Genomic DNA, 20,142 nt, shown 5'->3' on the forward strand with positions numbered 1-20,142 from the left:
CCCAGAGAGATTATATGCACAGCTGAACATTCAGGTGTAAGGATACATCCCTCTCCCAATACACACTGGAAATTCAGTTCACTCCGGGTCCTCACACTGGCCAGGTCCATTCTATCACCCACTTGTTCTAATGATGGTTCTACACACACAGTTCTATAAAGTGCTCACAGTGGTAAGTTAACTTTCCCACAGCCTCCCTATCAGCTCCATGAATTTCTCTCTAACTAACCAGTGACTCTGACCCAGTGACAGAAAAGCATCTTCTCAACACCCCGTCTTCTTTGTCTCCTTGAAGGTCCAGGGGCCAGAGGTCGTTAGGGCCAAGGCACCAACATCACCAGGTACACAAAGTTCACTATCACAAGATCTGAAGCCTGTGGTGTATTTGTTTCCAGCCCTGATGAAGGTACCACTCTGCACTTGATTTGATTCAGGGGAGCAGTAGTGCCAGTAGGAGGAGTACAGGCCCAATGGTGAGCTCACTATTCCCACAGAAGGACATTTAGACAGTTCTAAACCTATGTAATATTCGGTATTTAGTTATTGAAAAATTATAACAGGCATTCACTTGCACTGAGACACTGCCCTCTCTGTAGGTCTCCTCCCCTGAGCTCCATATATAGTAGGAGGACATGCAAATAGGCCCCGCTCTGCTCATGAATATCTGCCCAGACCTGACCCTGCAGCTCTGGGACAGGAGCCCAGTCTGGGATTCCCTGAAGTGCCGGTTTCCTGGACCTGTCTGAACACAGACCACTCATCATGGATTTTAAGGTCTTCTGGGTTTTCCTTGTTGCTATTTTAAGAGGTAATTTATGGAGAACAACATGCTATATGAGTGAGTGTGACTGAGAAAAACAATGAGTATGTGACAGTTTCCAGACCATACGTGTTTGTGTTTGCAGGTGTCCAGTGTGAGGAGCAGCTGGTGGAGTCAGGGGGAGGCTTGGTGCAGCCTGGGGGGTCTCTGAGACTCTCCTGTGCAGCCTCCGGATTCACCTTCAATAGATACTACATGCACTGGGTCCGCCAGGCTCCCGGGAAGGGACTGGAGTGGGTAGCAGTTATATGGTACGATGGCAGTAAGATGTACTATGCAGACTCCGTGAAGGGCCGATTCACCATCTCCAGAGACAATGGCAAGAGTATGCTGTATCTGCAAATGAGCAGCCTGAGAGCCGAGGACACGGCCGTGTATTACTGTGCAAGACACATCGAGGGGAAGTCAGTGTGAGTCCAGACAAAAACCTCCCTAAAGGGACTGGAGGGTTGGTCTGCAGGAAGCGCTCAGGACACCAGGGGGCGCTCCAGACCCACGGAGCCCGAGACCAGCCCCAGGAGCAGGTGCAGAGGGAGGTGGGGAAGGAAGGGGCTTCCTGTGGGAGCAGGGTTTCCTCTCAAAGCTCCCAGCTGCATCCAGGGGCATTTCTTCCTTCTTCTCTGTGGCTCTAGTTTTTCATAATCTCACTGGAGACAACAAACAAGGCTGTGGCATTGCCAGTTTGCAGATGACATGTCAGCAGTTATTACAGAACTCTTCTTCATTATATTACATTATTTTTGCTTTTTCTCAATAAATAAACCACCCAGAGTGCTCTTGGCTTCCCTGTGGTGGGGAAATATTTGCTCAAACAGAAAGGTCACCACAGTCTATACACTTGTGTGCTGAACTCAGACTCTCTGTCCCCTCCATGTCTACCTGTCCCCATATTAGCAAAGCCTCCTGAAAGTTGCACCTGGCCACACAGTGTGTAGAATTCTTCCCTAGAATGTCCTGCTACAGGTAGGTCTCTGTCCTCTCCACCACACAATGTAAACCTCTTGATCCCCATTAACCATAGAGGAGGTGGAAAGCCACAACGACACCTAGATTTATCAATCACAATATTTTTACTGTGATTTTTAAGTTTCCTTTGAAAAGGACTCTTGTGATTGCAGTGATGTCCAAAAATATAAGTTTGGATCATGTCACATGTCATCACATGTAACTCAATCAACATTAACTTAATCATATCTTCAATTTCTGTTCCATGAGTGAACACACACAGCTCCTAGCAGTAAGAATCTAGATGTTCCTGGTCCTGGAAGGGTGGCTCAGTGGTAGAGCATCGTCCTGGCACATGGGTGTCCCAGGTTTTATTCCCAGGCAGGGCACACAGGGCAAGCAATCAACTGCTTCTTTACCTTTCGCATCTCCCTCTGCTCTATCTCTCCCTTTCCCTCCCACAGCCAAGGATCCACTGGAGTAAAGTTGGCCTGAGTGCTGAGGATGGCTCGATGTCTTCTAACATAGGTGCTAGAATGGCTCCGGTTGCAATGGAGCAATGGCCCAGATGGGCAGAGCATCACCCCTGGTTGGAATGTTGAGTGAATCCTGTTTCGATGGATGTAGGAGTCTGTCTTTCTGATTCCCCGCTTCTCACTTCAGAAAATACAACAAAAAAATCTAGACATTCATGAGAGTCCTTGTCTAGCAACCACACTACCATTATGTTGAGGGCTTCAACTGCACAATTGGAACCAGGAGACAAGTTACATTCCCACATATTCACTGTGACCAGGGACATGCCTTGCATCACCCACAAGGGTTCCTGATTATGATGGAAACAGGGAAATGTCTTAGATACTTTAGAGCAGGAGTCCCCAAACTTTTTACACAGGGGGCCAGTTCACTGTCCCTCAGATCATTGGAGGGCCAGACTATTAAAAAAAAACTATGAACAAATCCCTATGCACACTGCACATATCTTATTTTAAAGTAAAATAACAAAACAGGAACAAATACAATATTTAAAGTAAAGAACAAGTAAATTTAAATCAATAAACTGACCAGTATTTCAATGGGAACTACGGGCCTGCTTTTTGCTAATGAGATGGTCAATGTCTGGTTCCATATTTGTCACTGCCAGATGTAACAAGTGATATGACGTGCTTCCGGAGCCATGAGGTGTGCATCCCACTTCACTGGAAGTAGTACTGTATGTGAGCGATGCCATGCTTTGCGTCTCTCACTGACCACCAATGAAAGAGGTACCCCTTCCGGAAGTGCGGCGGGGGCTGGATAAATAGCCTCAGGGGGCCGCATGTGGCCCACGGGCCATAGTTTGGGGACCCCTGCCTTAGAGGATTTGTGGCCTCAGCTCCTTTGAGAATTAGAGGTGATGAGGAAATGACAGGGACTCACAAGAGAATGGGGACAAGAAGGGGAGGTTTTAACAGAGCTCATCCCTGTGAAAGACTTTAAACAGTTATTAAGGATCAGCATGGAAAAAGTAGGCATTGTTGGTGTCGACATTACTGTCTGAATGCAGATATCAGAGTTTGAATGCACTGATAGGAGGTTGTTACTTTTCTTCAGCTTTGAAGAAATCCATAACAATTTAATGAATGCATCAACCTTATGTTTGAAGAGAAGAGTTTGAAGCTTGCATTTTGCATTGCTTCCTACATGTTTGATAGATTTGGAGCCCCTATAAATGCCACCATCTTCTTTTAAATTAGTTCTTGCTCCTCATATATGGAAAGTAACTATGTTCTTCTTTGCAAGTTTTATCCTATTAATTTACAAAAATGACTTACTCATTCGTATATAGTGTATATTAGTCTATTTTCTGGAGAGCACACCCATGGCACAGCTCAACAGTGGGAGGTCTGTGCACTGTGATAGTTCATCTCAGTTCTTCGCATGTCCCAGTGAGCACACTGAATGGAGCTGTGCTGGTGGCCATGTGGTCTCACCCTGTTTCTATGGAGCCTCACGCATTCTCAATCACATGAGAGATGTTTATTGACAGACAGTCTCTAATTAATGAGCCCTCCTTTTGTTTGATGATTATAAGAGTTTTCTCTGCTTTCATCAAACTGGGATGATGAATTTTGAAATAGATCAATTTACCATTAATTCAGCAAACAGCATTCAATGTAGGCGTGTTACTTTTTCTTTAAAATTGTATTTGGTTTAACAACACTCTTTACAACATCAGCATCTGTCTCCATGAAGCACATAGATCTGTAATTTCCTTTTTTTCTGACACTTGTCAGTGTTTAGAGTCAAGGACATGTTGAACACATGAGTGATCTACTTATCAGCTTCTCTTACAGATCTTACCAATGGTCTGAGCAGATGTAAGGGTCACTCCAGGGTTTCTGTCTCCAGTGAGTCAGGGGTCTCTCTGAGCCTGGGACCTCCTGTCCCTGCAAAAAGACAGACAAAATGCAGCAACATGAGGTGCAGGTCACATCTTTGTCACCAGGATACCCCACGTCGTTCCCCACCCAGACTGAATCTGTCAGAGGGAGGCTCGGTGCAGCCCGGGGGATTCCTGAGCCTGTCCTGCAAAGCCTCCAGATGCACCTTCAGTGAATATGAGATGAACTGGGTGTGCCAGCCTCCAGGGAAGGGCTGGAGTGGGTGGCCTTAGTAAGTAAACCATTGGAAATATTCAGAGGTACGCTTCATCAGTGCAAGAAAGATTCACCATTTCCAGAGACAACCCTACAAACACAGACTCTCTTAAAATGAGCAGCCTGAAATCTGAGGACACGGCCGTATATTACTGTGCGAGACACAGCGAGGGGAAGTCAGTGTGAGCCCAGACACAAACCTCCCTGCGGGGACGGGAGGGCCGGGCTGCAGGGGGCGCTCAGGACACCAGGGGGCGCTCCGGACCCACGGAGCCCGAGACCAGCCCCAGGAGCAGGTGCAGAGGGAGGTGGGGAAGGAAGGGGCTTCCTGTGGGAGCAGGGTTTCCTCTCAGAGCTCCCAGCTGCATCCAGGGACACTTCTTCCTCTTCTCTGTGCCTCTAGTTTCTCATAAATGCATTGCAGACATCAAACTAGGAGATAACATTGTCTCTTTGCAGATGAAAAAATCTTCAGTGACTAGGGACCTCTGTGTCACCAAGTCTCTACACGTCCTGTTATATTTTCCTCACAAAGTGAATTGCAACTTCTTTGGAAATTAAATATAACAGGTATCTCTGCAGTTCCATTAGAAGTGTTTGTTTCAAAAGAAGGAATTCTTATTGTCATACAGAAAAAAATACAAATATTTATAAATCGTTATTTGTGGTGGTAGAAGCTACAAACAGCCAAGAATCTTCTTATTTAAAATTAAGAATATAGATAAAATTCAGCAATGGCATTCTAATTAGAAAAAACCCCACTCAATTGATAAGGAAACAACAGGGGTCAATATCAGTGATCTTCAGTGAATGAAGCCATCTCAGAGATGACAAACTGGATGTCCTGGGTGCTCACGCAGCCACCAGAGGACCACAGTGGTGTGGCTGGGCTTCCTCCCTTGATTGCCCACTCCCAGGTGGAAAACCCCACGCCCTGCAGGGGGCGCCTTCCCTCACTTTCAGCAGGACCTGAGGGATGGACTGCTCCTCTCACCGAAGTAAAGGCACCCAGGCTCCAGGGATGGACCGTGTCCTCAGTCAGGATCTGACACCTCTCCTGACAGCACCTGTCTCCTCCAGGTGCCTCCGTCTTTGGTTCTCTCCTGTGAGCACACGGGACCCCGGGCAGCCGGCACTCCACTGCTCCACGTCCCCTGCAATCGCCCTTCCCCACGTCCAGGCTCCAGCTGTCCACCCCCTACTGGAAATGATGTCATCTTCATGAACTGGGTCTGGAGCTCTATTTTATAGCTTATCCAGCTGCTCCCCTGACAAAACCGTGCGGCAGGTACTACAAGGACAGCTTGTCCTCTCTCAGTAGAAGCTGAGGCTCAGTGGAGGGTGAGTGGCAGCTCCTCATCTTGATGTCCTGCCTGCCCTGGGGGTGAACCCCTGCCACATGTACAGGCGGTGCCATCAGGGACCCAGGATCCCCAGGAGAGTTGTGCCCTGGACGCGGCCCCCATCGAGGAGTGAGGCTGAGGAGGGAGGGAAGTCCTGGTTTTTGGAAACTCCTTGAATCTCAGTCTCACAGGTCTTAGCTTGGGGTTGAAGGAGGGACATTGTTGTCCCCCCTCTGGTAAGAGAGCCCTGTGAGCTGGAGCTGGGTTTAGGAAGCCCGTGTCCTGGCTGCACCTGCCTGCAGAATTTTTCTTCTTATCTCCACCGGATACAGTTCTGATGGTTTAGACAGAGGTAGTCAACCTTTTTATATGTACCACCCACTTTTGTATCTCTGTTAGTAGTAAAATTTTCTAACCGCCCACTGGTTCAACAATAATGGTGATTTATAAAGTAGGGAAGTAACTTTACTTTATATAATTTATAAAGCAGAGTTACAGCAATTTAAAGCATATAATAATAATTATTTACCTAGTACTTTATGTCAGATTTTCGCTAAGTTTGGCAGAATATATGTTTATAAAACAACTTACTACAATTAAATTTTTTTATTTATACTTTGGTTGCTCTGCTACCGCTGACCATGAAAGCTGGAACGCCCAGTAGTGGGTGATAGGGACCAGGTTGACTACCACTGGTTTAGAGTTTCCGGTTTCCAGGGAGAATTGCTTCTCTTTGGGGAGAGTGGGGGTGTTCCTGAATCTGGGGCTGTGACTGTTGCCTTATTTGGTGTTGTCCAGCAGGGGACGCTTAGGACACATCAGGGGACACACACACACACACACACACACACACACACACACACACACGTTTCATCCCTACAACTGGTGCCGATGGAGGTTTAGGGCTTTTATCCTGTTGTGATGTGGGGTTTCCGGCTTCCTTTCCACATTGAGTGTCCCAAGGGAACCTTTCCCTTTTTATTATCTTTGCTTAGCAGTGACATCTCAAATGCTATGAAAGAACATCAGAGTCTGAGTGGCTATGAATACAGCATCTATCTCAGATGTCCTGGGGGCTGGACTCCCCAGTACAGACACCAGCAGACTCGGTGTCTGGGGGCCTTCTTCCCAGTTCAGAGGCAGCTTTTCAAAGCCCTGTGTTCTTGTGGGGGGATGATGACAGAGGTCTCAGGGCCCTTATCTTGATGTCACCAATGCTGTTCAAAATTCTTCACCTTCATGACATAATCACCACCAAGACCCCACCGCCTTAGGGGAGGGGCACAAACATTACTTGAATTGCGAGTTGTTCAATTCAATGTTGTTTATTCAAATGCCAAAAATAACAAATATCAATGCAAGTTCAGGGCACATCTGAAAGCTTACTGAAAAATTAACTCCTTAATAATCGTTGACCTGGATGGAAAGTATAAGCTTCACTAAAGCTTCAGAAGAAATTCAGTGTACATTCTGTGTGACAGTGGTCTTGCTGCTGTGTTTTTATATAAAACATGAAGAACAAGACCCATGAAGACATTTTGACAAGTGAGACTGAGGTAAAAACAAAAACTTTTCCCACCAAAGATTTTGTTTATTAAAAGGAAAGACAAGTAGAGCCAGCACAGCAGGTTTTCAAGTTATATATCTGGTAACATGATGTTTCCAGAATAAGAAAGAACTTTACAGATTCCGTGGGTTTTGAGAGTCATCTACACTCAGGGTGCAGTGCTGAGTCAAGAATAGTGTGCAGTCAGAGCGGGTTCCTATCAAAGTGACAGTGTGCTTGCATAAGAACAAATCTATGTTCAAGTTCCTACTTACATTATTCGGACCTCCTACATCCTTCAGAACACCACACCCTGAGAAGACATTCCTCAATTAACTGAATAAGTTCTATATTTGGAAGATGCTGGTTTCTACACATTCATAATCATTGCTTCAGTTTTTAAATTTTATCGGCAAAATTTATTCAGTGGAATTACTTTCAGTTCATTGCAAGATGCCTTGGGATGGGGAAGGTGTGTTGGCACCAAGAGCCATAGACAAAAGCACAGAAATTCCACATCAGGAACCGGAAGCTTCCCAGCTGGCCTGTGTCCTGGGCAGGGAGTTATTCAGATCAAGGCAGAGTCAGTACAGCTTATTTTCTTTTTAAAAAGTCTTTTGGCCCTGGCCGGTTGGCTCAGTGGTAAAGCGTCGGCCTGGTGTGCAGAAGTACCCGGTTTGATTCCCGGCCAGGGCACACAGGAGAAGCGCCCATCTGCTTCTCCACCCCTCCCCCTCTCCTTCCTCTCTGTCTCTCTCTTCCCCTCCCGCCGCAGAGGCTCCATTGGAGCAAAGATGGCCCGGGCACTGGGGATGGCTCCTTGGCCTCTGCCCCAGGCGCTAGAATGGCTCTGGTGGCAACAGAGTGACGCCCTGGTGGGCAGAGCGTCGCCCCCTGGTGGGCGTGCCGGGTGGATCCCGGTTGGGCGCATGCGGGAGTCTGACTGTCTCTCCCCGTTTCCAGCTTCAGAAAAAATACAAAAAAAAAAAAAAAAGTCTTTCACGTGGAAACAATCAAACTGTCTTTCAATAGATGATTGGATAAAGAAGTTGTGGTATATCTAGACAATGGAAGATGACTCAGCCATACAAAATGGTGATGTATTATTGTTTACAACAATATGGTTGAACCATGAGAATATTATGCTAAGGGAAATAAGTAAATTGGAAAAAAGCTAAGAAGTAAAGAACTATGATTTTATACGTAATGAAATATAAAACTGAGAGTGATGGACCTAGAGAGAAGTGAAGTGATGAGCAGAGGGAGGGGTGGCATGGGCAGAGTAAAGAGGGAAAATACTCTGTTGTGGAAAACGACTTGGATTTGGGTGATGGGCACACAATGCAGTGAACAGTTCAAATGCTATTGAGATGTTTCCATGAAACCTATGTGTTCTTATGGAACAATGTTACTCCATTAAATTTAATTGGAAATAAATTTTAAAAACAAATCAGTGTCCCCTCCTTAATACTTTAAAGACTAATTTAATACATTAGCTTTCCAAGTGCATCCACAGCCCCAAGCAAGGGAAGCTCTGCTGCTGGGTCAGAGGTCAGGGTTCAAAGTTCAGTGATCTGGTGCGCTCCACTCAACACTATTCCAGTGTCACTCAGATTTTCTTGAAGAAATCAAATAAATAGAGCAGCGGAACCACTGGGCTGGGACTTTCACATGTGTGGACCAGAGTATTCTTGGCATTCCCATCAGGAAGAAATGATGAGTCCTAACCAAAGTCCATGATTCAGACACCCTGTCCTCCAGGACGCTCTCCACGTCCCTACACAGTGCTCCCCACAGTGATGACTTTCTACGTGAAAGATTTTCTGTGCAGGTTGTGGTATTTATCAGTCAGGTTCTTCCACTGGAATTCAAAGTCACAGCTCCAATAGGGACAGAGAGGGGTCCGACTGGCATGAGAGGAGTCTATTCATGGGTCGTAATTTACTCCACATGTGGGAAAATAGTTGCATCATACAAACTGCTTCTGAATGGCCAGGAGATCAGGGCTCACGGTGTCTCTGTGGTCTCGGTCTGCGACTTCCCAACAAACAAGTAACACAGAGCGACCTTGTCCTCTTAGTTATAAAAAGTATTACAGGATTTAGAGTACACATAGAAGGGACAATGACAGATGCCACATTGCCCCCAGGGCCAGCTGCAGCAGTGACAGTTAAACCTGACCTACTGACTTTCACATTGTGATGTCCATCTGCATCACAGTTGCATATTGTCTCAGGGCACTGATAACAGAGTGGAAAGAACAGGAACTGTATGGATCCATCATTGTGGTCCTGGGCTCAACCCAGAACTTAGCAGCAGATGTATGTGGCAGTCCTGGGTGAAACTTATTCAGTTTTTTGGATCAAGGACCTCATCTCAAGCGATTCACCACCTTCTCCATTGTAGTGAGGACTCTGAGTTCACTGAGGGATACAGCCCTGAGGTGTAGGTAAGACTAGGACACAAGCATTCACTCATGCTCTCACAACAAAGAAAAGTTTCTGGAACTTCAATGGGCTGGTCCCACTCTGCCCTGGAATTGGTTCAGGGAGCAGTGCAGACTTCTGGGGAGGAGAATAGGCCTGGATGGTGAGCTCACTGATACCATATGAGGACACATGGATAGTCCCAATCCAACATATGATTCTGTATTACTTTATTGAAATATTATGACATTCACCTGCACTGAGGCACTAACCTCTCTGTCAGTCTCCACCCCAGAGCTCCATATATATAGTAGGAGGACATGCAAATAGGGCCCCGTCTGCTCATGAAAACCAGCCCAGCCCTGACCCTGCAGCTCTGGGACAGGAGCCCAGCCTGGGATTCTCTGAAGTGCCCATTCTCTGGACAGGACACATCAGAGACCACTGAACATGGAGTTTGGACTTTTCTGGGTTTTCCTTGTTGCTTTTACAAGAGGTAATTTATGGAAAACAAGAGACACTGAGTATGTGAGTCTTGTGACTGAAAGAAACAATGAACATGTGACAGATTACTGACCAGGACATCTTTATATTTGCAGGTGTCCAGTGTGAGGTGCAGCTGGTAGAATCTGGGGGAGGCTTGGTGCATCCTGGGGGGTCTCTGAAACTCACCTGTGCAGCCTCAGGATTCACCTTCAGTAACTATTGGATGCACTGGGTCCGCCAGGCTCCTGGGAAGGGTCTGGAGTGGGTCTCACGAATTAATCCTGGTGGTAGTACAAACTACGCAGACTCCGTGAAGGGCCGATTCACCATCTCCAGAGACAACGCCAAGAACACCCTGTATCTGCAAATGAACAGCCTGAGAGCCTAGGATACGGCCATGTATTACTGCACGACAGACACAGTGAGGGGAAGTCAGTGTGAGCCCAGACACAAACCTCCCTGCGGGGACGGGAGGGCCGGGCTGCAGGGGGCGCTCAGGACACCAGGGGGCGCTCCGGACCCACGGAGCCCGAGACCAGCCCCAGGAGCAGGTGCAGAGGGAGGTGGGGAAGGAAGGGGCTTCCTGTGGGAGCAGGGTTTCCTCTCAAAGCTCTCAGCTGCGTCCAGGGGCACTTCTTCCTTCTTCTCTGTGGCTCTAGTTTCTCATATTCTCACTGCAGAGAACAAATAAGAAGGTAATATTGTTTCCTTGCTGATGACAGATCAGCAGTAACTAAGGAACTTTCCATCACCACGTCTCTACACATGCTGCTATTCTTTCATAACAAAGTGAATCATAATTTCCTTGGAAATTAAATATAACAGGTATTTCTGCAGTCCAACTAGAAGTGTTTTCTCTGGAAGAACGAATCCTTACTGCCATACAGAAATAAAAGCCTATATTTGTAAAATGGTATTTGTGATAAAAGCTAGAAACAGCCAAAAATCTTTCATTTTCAAATAAACAAAACGGGAAATTCAGCAATGGCTTGTTACTTAGATTGTTAGAAAAAAAAAACAATCAATAGAGACAGCAACAACAGGGGTCGATATCATGATTATCAGTGAATGCATCCAGTCTCATAGCTGACAAACTGGATGTCCTGGGTGCTCACGCAGCCACCAGAGGACCACAGTGGTGTGGCTGGGCTTCCTCCCTTGCTTGCCCACTCCCAGGTGGAAAACCCCACGCCCTGCAGGGGGCGCCTTCCCTCACTTTCAGCAGGACCCTGAGGGATGGATGGCTCCACACCCTGAAGTAAACGCACCCGGGCTCCGGGAATGGACAGTGTCCTCAGTCAGGGTCTGACACCTCTCCTGACAGCACCTGTCTCCTCCAGGAGCCTCCATCTTTGGTTCTCTCCTGTGAGCGTGCAGGACCCCGGACAGCCGGCACTCCACTGCTCCACGTCCCCTGCAATCACCCTTCCCCAAGTCCAGGCTCCAGCTGCCCACCCCCTACTGGAAATGACATCATCTCGATGGACTGAGTTTGGACCTCTATTTCATGGCTTATCCAGCTGCTCCCCTGACAAAACCGTGAGGCAGGTGCTACAGCTGCTGCTGGGGACAAGGACGTCTTGCCTTTACTCAGTAGGAGCTGAGACTTAGTGGATGGTGAGTGGCAGCTCCCCATCTCAATGTCCTGCCTGCCCTGGGGGTGAACTCCTGACACACATGTACGGGCGGTGCCATCAAGGACCCAGGATCCACAGGAGAGCTGTGCCCTGGACGCGGCTTCCATCCAGGAGTGGGGCTGAGGAGGGAGGGAAGAAGTCCTGATTTTTGGAGACTCCATGGGTCTTAGTTTCACAAGATCAACCTGGGTCTGAAGAAAGTACATGGATGTCCACTCTCTGGCAAGAGAGCCCTGTGAGCTGGACCTGGGTCCAGGAAGCCGGAGTCCTGGCTGCACCCGCCTGCAGAATTTTTCTTCTTATCTCCACTGGATACAGTTATCATGGTTTAGACAGGGGTAGTCAATCTTTTTATATGTACCACCCACTTTTGGATCTCTGTTAGTAGTAAAATTTTCTAACTGCCCACTGGTTCCACAGTAATGGTGATTTATAAAGTAGGGAAGTAACTTTACTTTATAAAATTTTTAAAGCAGAGTTACTACAAGTTAAAACATATAATAATAATTATTTACCAATACTTTATGTCGTATTTTTGCTAAGTTTGGCAGAATATATCTTTATAAAACAACTTACTACAATTAAATTTTTTTATTTATACTTTGGTTGTTCTGCTACCACCGACCATGAAAGCTGGAATGCCCACTAGTGGGCGATAGGGACCAGGTTGACTACCACTGGTTTAGAGATTCAAGTTTCCAGGGAGAATTGCTCCTCTTTGGGGAGAGTGGGGTGTTCCTGAATCTGGGGCTGTGACTGCTGCCTTATTTGCTGTTGTCCAGCAGGGGGCGCTTAGGACACATCAGGGGGCACGCAAGCGCGCGCGCACACACACACACACGCACGCACACACACACACGTGTTTCATCCCTAGAACTGGTGCCACTGGAGGTTCATGGCTTTTATCTTGTTGTGATCTGGGGCTACCTGTCCACATCGAGTGTCCCAAGGGAACCTTTGCCTTTTTATTATCTTTGCTTACCAGTGACATCTCGAATGCTATGAAAGAACATCAGAGTCAGGGTGGCTATAAAACTGGCATCTACTTAAGCTGTCCTGGGGGCTGGACTCCCCAATACAGACACCAGCAGACTCAGTGTCTGAGTGCCCACTTCCCGGTTTAGAGGCAGCTTTTCAAAGGCCTGTGTCCTTGTGGGGGATGGTGACAGAGCTCTCAGGGACCTTATCTTTTTTTTAAATTATTCTTATTTATTCATTTTAGAGAAGAGAGAGAGAGAGAGAGAGAAGGGGGGAGGAGCAGGAAGCATCAACTCCCATATGTGCCTTGGCCGGGCAAGCCCAGGATTTTGAACCGGGGACCTCACTGTTCCAGGTCGACGCTTGATCCACTGCACCACCACAGCTCAGGCCTCAGGGACCTTATCTTGATGGCACCAGTCCTGTTCAAAATTCTTCACCTTCATGACATAATCACCACCAAGACCCCAACGACTTAGCGGAGGGGCACAAACATTACTTGAATTGCGAGGTTGAACCTATTGTTTATTCAAATGTCAAAAATAACAAATATCAATGCAGGTTCAGGGCACATCTGAAAGCTACTGCAAAATTAACTCCTTAATAATCATTGACCTGGATGGAAAGTATAAGCATCACTGAACCTTCAGAAGAAACTCAGTGTTCATTCTGTGTGACAGGGGTCTTGCTGGTGTGTTTTTAAATAAAACATGAAGAACAAGACCCATGAGGACACTTTGACAAGTGAGACTGTGGTAAAAACAAAACCTTTTCCCACCAAAGATTCTGTTTATTAAAAGGAAAGTTGAGTAGACCCAGCACAGCATGTTTTCAAGTTATATATCTGGTCACATGATTCCAGAATAAGAAAGAATTTTGCAGATTCTGTGGGATCTGGGGGCCATGTAAACTCAGGGTGCAGTGCTGAGTCACAGGGAGTGTGCAGTCAGAGAGGGCTCCTACCAAGGTGACGGTGTCCTTGCCTGAGAGCAAATCTATGCTCAAGTTCCTACTTACATTACTCAGACCTCCTACATCCCCGAGAACACTACAACCTGAGAAGACATTCCTCATTTAACTGAATAAGTTCTATATTTGAAGGATTCTCATTTATACACATTCATAATCACTGCTTCTTTTTTTAAATTTTATAGCAAAATTTACTTGGTTGAATTACTTTGGGTTCTTTTCAAAATGCCTTGGGATGGGGAAGGTGTGTTGGCACCAAGAGCCGTAAGCACAATCACATAAAATTCCATATTAGGAACTGGAAGCTTCTCAGCTGTCCTGTGCCCTGGGTGGGGATTATTCAGATCAAAATAGAGTCAGTGCAACTTAAATTAAATAAACAAGATCTGTGACTTGGAAACCCTCAAAATGTCCTTTGATAGAGGATTGGGTAAAGAAGTTGTGGACATGGAACATGACTCAGCCATAAAGAATGGTGATGAATTGTTGTTCACAGCAATGAGGTTGAACCACGAGAATATTATGCTAAGTAAAATAAGTAAATAGGAAAAAGCTAAGAGCTATGACTTTACACATAAATTAAATATACATCTGAGACTCATGGACAACCAGAAAAGTGAGTGGTTACCAGAGAAAGGGGGGTGGGTATAATGTTATGGAACATTAAAATTCTGTTAAATTTAATTGGAAATAAATTGTAAAAACGAATGACTTGTCCCCTCCTTAATACTTTAAAGAATAATTTAAGACATTAGTTTTCCAAGTGAGCCTGGAGACCAAGCAAGGGAGGCTGTACTGCTGGGTCAGAGGTCAGGGATCAGAGTTCAGTGATCTGAAGTTGTCCATCCAACACTGGTCCAGTATCACTCAGATTTCTTGGGAGCACGCAGTCTAGTAGAACAGTGGAACCCCTTGACATGGACCTGCACTTGTGTGGACCAGACAATTCATGGATTCCCTTCAGGAAGACACCAGGAGTCCTAGCAGAAGTGCATGGTTTAGACACCCTGTCCTCCAGGACACTCTCCACATCCCTAACACTGTGCTCCTCACAGTGATGACTTTTTACGAGGAAGACTTTCTGTGCAGGTCATGATATTAGTCTTCTGTTTTCATTGGGATTCAAGGTCGCAGTTCCAACAGCAACAGTGAGGGGTCTTTCTGGCATGAGCAGAGTCTATTCATTTGTCTTATCACATTCAACATGAGAAAGAAAAGTTGCATCATTCAAATTGATGCTGGTGGCCAGGAGATCAGGGGTCATGGTGCCTCTGTGGTCTTGGTCTGGAACTTCCCAACAAACAAGACACACAGAGCAACCTTGTACCCTTAGTGTTTCAAAGTTTTAGAGGATTCAGAATGTGCATGACGCAGGGGGACAATGACAGATTCAATGTTGGACCACATGGCCAGCTGCATCAGTGACAGTTAAACCTGACCTACTGACACTCACACTGTGATGTGCATCTGCATTAGAATTGGATATTGTCTCAGGCCCCTGATAACAGAGTGGACAGAACAGGGACTGTGTGGATCCTTGATTTTTGTCCTGGACTCAACCCAGAATTTAGGAGCAGTCGTATGTGGCAGTCCTCGGTGAACCTTGCTCGGTTTTGCAGACCGAGGACCACATCACAGGGATGCACAACCGTCTCCCTTATAGTGAGGACTCTGAGTTCACTGAGGGATACAGCCCTGAAGTGGGGTTAAATTAAAACACAGGCATTTACTCATGCTCTCACAACATTAAAAGGTTTCTGCAACCTCCTAGGCTGGTCCCACTCTGCCATAGAGCTGGGTCAGGGGAGCAGTAGTGCCAGTAGGAGGAGCACAGGACCAGATGGTGAGCTCACTGTTACCCTGTGAGGACACTGAGAGAATTCCATACCTACCTAAGGTTCTTTATTTATTGAAATATTATGGTAACAATTCACCTGCATTGAGGCCCTAACGTCTCTGTAGGTCTCCACTCCAGGGCTCCCTATATAGTAGGAGGACATGCAAATAGGGCCCCCTCTGCTCAAGAAAACCAGCCCAGCCCTGACCTTGCAGCTCTGGGACAGGAGCCCAGCCTGGGATTCCCTGGTCAGGACTAAACACAAACCACTCACTATGGAGTTAAATTTTTTTTGGGTGTTCCTTGTGGCTATTTTAAGAGGTAATTTATGGAGAACAAGACTCTGATTATGTGAGTGTGTGTGACTGAGACAAAAAGGTGATGTGTGACAGTTTCTTGATCAGCTTGTCTTTGTGTTTGCAGGTGTCCAGTGTGAGGTGCAGCTGGTGGAGTCTGGGGGAGGCTTGGTGCAGCCTGGGGGGTCTCTGAGACTCTCCTGTGCAGCCTCCGGATTCACCTTCAGTGACTACAACATGCACTGGGTCCGCCAGGCTCCCGGGCCGGGGCTGGAGTGGGTCTCTTACATTTATCCTGATGGTAGTGGTACATACTACGCAGACTCCGTGAAGAGTCGATTTATCATCTCCAGAGACAACGCCAGAAACACGCTTTATCTTCAGATGAAGAGCCTGAGAGCCGAGGACACGGCCGTGTATTACTGTGCGAGAGACACAGCGAGGGGAAGTCAGTGTGAGCCCAGACACAAACCTCCCTGCGGGTCGGGAGAGCCAGGCTCTAGGGAGCGCTCAGGACACCAGGGGGCGCTCCAGACCCACGGAGCCCGAGACCAGCCCCCGGAGCAGGTGCAGAGGGAGGTGGGGAAGGAAGGGGCTTCCTGTGGGAGCAGGGTTTCCTCTCAAAGCTCTCAGCTGCATCCAGGGACACTTCTGCCTTCTTCTCTGTGGCTTTAGTTTCTTATATTCTCATTGCAGACAAAAAGAAGGTTGTAACGTTGGCTGTTGGCAGATGACACGTCAGCAGTTATCAAGAAACTCTCCCTGGCCTGACCTGTGGAGGCGCAGTGGATAAAGCGTCGACCTGGAAATGCTAAGGTCGCTGGTTTGAAACCCTGGGCTTGCCTGGTCAAGGCATATATGGGAGTTAATGCTTCCAGATCCTCCCCCCTTCTCTCCCTCTGTCTCTCCCTATCCTCTCTAAAATGAATAAATTAAAAAAAAAAGAACTTAAAAATAAGTTAAAAAAAAAAGAACCTCTCCTTCAGCAATTTCCTCTATTCTCCAATTTTTTTTCTAGACAAAGAGACCATCCTCTGTGCCCTCGTCTTCCCTGTGGTTGGGAAATGTTTCCCTCAAACAGAGACTCCAGCACAGTCCAGAAACCTGTGCAATGAGCTCAGGTTGTCTGACCAGAGGTAGGATTCAAATTATTTAACAACAGGTCTCTTCCCTACTGACCATTTAATCATAATAAAATATATACCGAAATGCAGTTATAATTTTTTGCATTTAGTACTTAAATAAGGACAATAAAAAAGGTACACAAAACGAGATTCTTTTAAGAAACTTTCAAACTATAAATTAAAATATATCAAATAATACCTGAAAAAATCAATAAAACTTTTATTTAAGATATTTCCATCATGCTTATTTATTGGCGACCTCACCTACCATTTTTTTTACCTATGGACAAATTTACATTACTGAAAGTGCTTATATTAGGTTTTATGCAGATGAATATTAAAAAAGAGAATTTCTTACATGTGCTTTGCTGAGCTTTGTGAGTTCTTTACATATTTTGGACATTGGCCCCTTATTGGAACTATTGTTTGAAAATATAATGTCTCATTTAGTTGGCGGCTTATGTGTTTGGTTGTCCGTTTCTTATGCTGTGAAGAAGCTTCAGGACCTGAACAGACACTTCTTCAAAGGATACATACAAATAGCCTAATAGATATGAAAAATGTGCGTATCCATTAACTATTCAATTAATTCAAATCAAAACTACAATTAGATACCACCTCACATCCATTAGATTTACTATTATCAACAAGACATAATATCAAGTGTTGGAGAGGCTGTGGAGAAAAATAAACCTTCCTTTTTGTTGGTGGGAATGTTAATTACTACAACCATTTGGAAGAAATTATGGTGGTTCCTCAAAAAATTAAGAATAGAATTACCAGATGACCCAACAATTCCTCTACTGGGTATCTACCTGAAAAACTTGAGTACATTGGTACATAAAGACACATGCACCCTCATATTCATCGCAGCATTATTCACAATGGGCAAGACATGGATACTACCAAAGTGTACCTCTATAGAGTACTGGATAAAGAAGATGTGATACATATATACAATGGAAAGCTACTCAACCATACATAAAGATGAAGTAATGTCATTTTCAGAAACATGGATGGACCTTGAGAACATTATACTGAGTGAAATAAGTGAATCAGAAAAAGGTAAATAATAGATGACTTCACACATAAGTGGGATATAAAACTGAGACACATGGACATGGATAAAGGTGCAGTGTGGTTACCAAGGAGGAGAATGTGGGGGAGGGGGTCGTGTGATGGGTGAAGGTTGTAAAGAGGAATTAATATAGGTGATGGAAAATGATTTCACTTTGTGTGATGGGTATAAAACATAATCAACTTTTCAGTGCTACAGAAATGTTTACCTGAAACATATGCTCTCTTGTTGATCTATGTTACCCTGTTCATCTTAATTTTCTAAATAAAAAATAAAAGAATACAATAAAAAAATAATTCAGTGATTCATTCAATATACAGTAAGTTACAGAGAAATAAAAAAGAGCAAGGAATGTAAATATGTGATTCCCATATTGTCCAACTACCCAGGCTACCACATTTGAGAGGACTGTGACTACACATGCCATTTTAGCAATCGGTTTGCCAAACTCAATAAAGAATTAGGTATTGGTTCTGCCAAACTAGTAAGAACAAGGTGAGTCCCACCACTGTCTGTCCCCTCCTTGCCAACCTGTCCCTGCACGGGCCCTGCCTTCTCACAGGCACACCTGGCCCCACAGTGATTAGGATCCTCATCCAGGACCTCCACACACAGGTCTCTATCCCCCGCCACTCGCTCTATTCTTGACCCTCAGTAACTCGGGTGGAGGTGGAAACCCACACCAACATCTTGTTTCAATGATCACAGTGATTTTCATTAGATTCCTTTTGAAAAGGATTAAGGATAAGTGATTACATGAATGTCCCAATCAAATAATTCAGTATAATCTCCCATGTCCACAGCTTTAACTCAAGTATCCCCTGACTTATTCAGCTGTCCAAGTCCTTTTGTATCAGGGAACACACAGCAGTCCCAACAGGAAGAATCTCAACATTCCTGAAGGTCACTATCCAGCCATCACAGGACCCTCAGAATCAGGGCCTCCACTACACTGTACAAACCTGGTGGCAGACTACCTTCCTGTGTACTGGAATCTCTGTGTGTGAGAGAGTGAGTGTGTACATGTGGGTGTGCACATGCTAAGTTGTTGGCACATGAGATTGTGACTGTGTGCATGTCTGTTGTACATACACATGTATGTTTTCATCTCTGTGTTGAGTCCCCCACAGCTCACAGAACAAGGGCCTTCCCACAGGAAATGAGAACCAGGTCAAAGGGAAAGCCCAGCCCCACAGACACCCTGTTTCCCTCCTTGTGGGCTGAGTGTCAGCCTGAGGACAAGAGTGTGTCATGGACACAACATCCCATTTCTTCAAAATTACCTCTGTGCCTATTTCTTAACGATTTCCAGGATACATTTATTTACCACACACCTGAACTTCCATCCCCATGTGAGTTGTCTCCCTGCCCTACAGAGTCCACACCACAACCCACCTCCTCTCCTGGGTGCAGGTGGCTTAGAAGCCTCAGCTGCCCCATCCATGGGTCTCATATTCTAATATATCCCCTGCATGTACATCTCAAGTTAGTTTTTACATTTTCTCATGTTCATTTGTGTCCTGTTAATTTGATTATTATCCCAGTCAGGAGGTCATAGAAAAGTGGAAGGAAATTTATCTTTCTTGCTCCCAAGCTATGCTAAGTTTTACAAAGTTATTCCTTAAGAGAGATTTGTCTAGTAAACTCATTTGCATTAACTATTGAATAAGTCACTGGCATTGGGAAGGACTCACACATTTATATTATATGGAAGTAAAATCCAACATTATTATTAACTTTGTAGTTAGAATTGTTCAAAGTTTTCTGTGCATTGTCAGCTCTACCCTCAGGGCTCTGGGTCCTTTACAAATGATCTGTGTGTTCCTTGTCACCTCCTCACCTTCCTTCAGTGCAAAATGCTCCAGGACTAATCTTATCTTTCCTCCCCAGCCCTAAAAGTGCCTGCTCTCTGAGAAGTCCTGTTTATTTTAGTTAAGAATAATATTGTAAACCAAGATATTGAAGATGAGACCCTTTTGGGGAGTGTCACTGCTTTGGTACCTCCGAACTGACAGACC

This window comes from Saccopteryx leptura, chromosome 6 (assembly GCF_036850995.1).
Source record: "Saccopteryx leptura isolate mSacLep1 chromosome 6, mSacLep1_pri_phased_curated, whole genome shotgun sequence".
In the NCBI taxonomy this organism is placed as follows: Eukaryota; Metazoa; Chordata; class Mammalia; order Chiroptera; family Emballonuridae; genus Saccopteryx; species Saccopteryx leptura.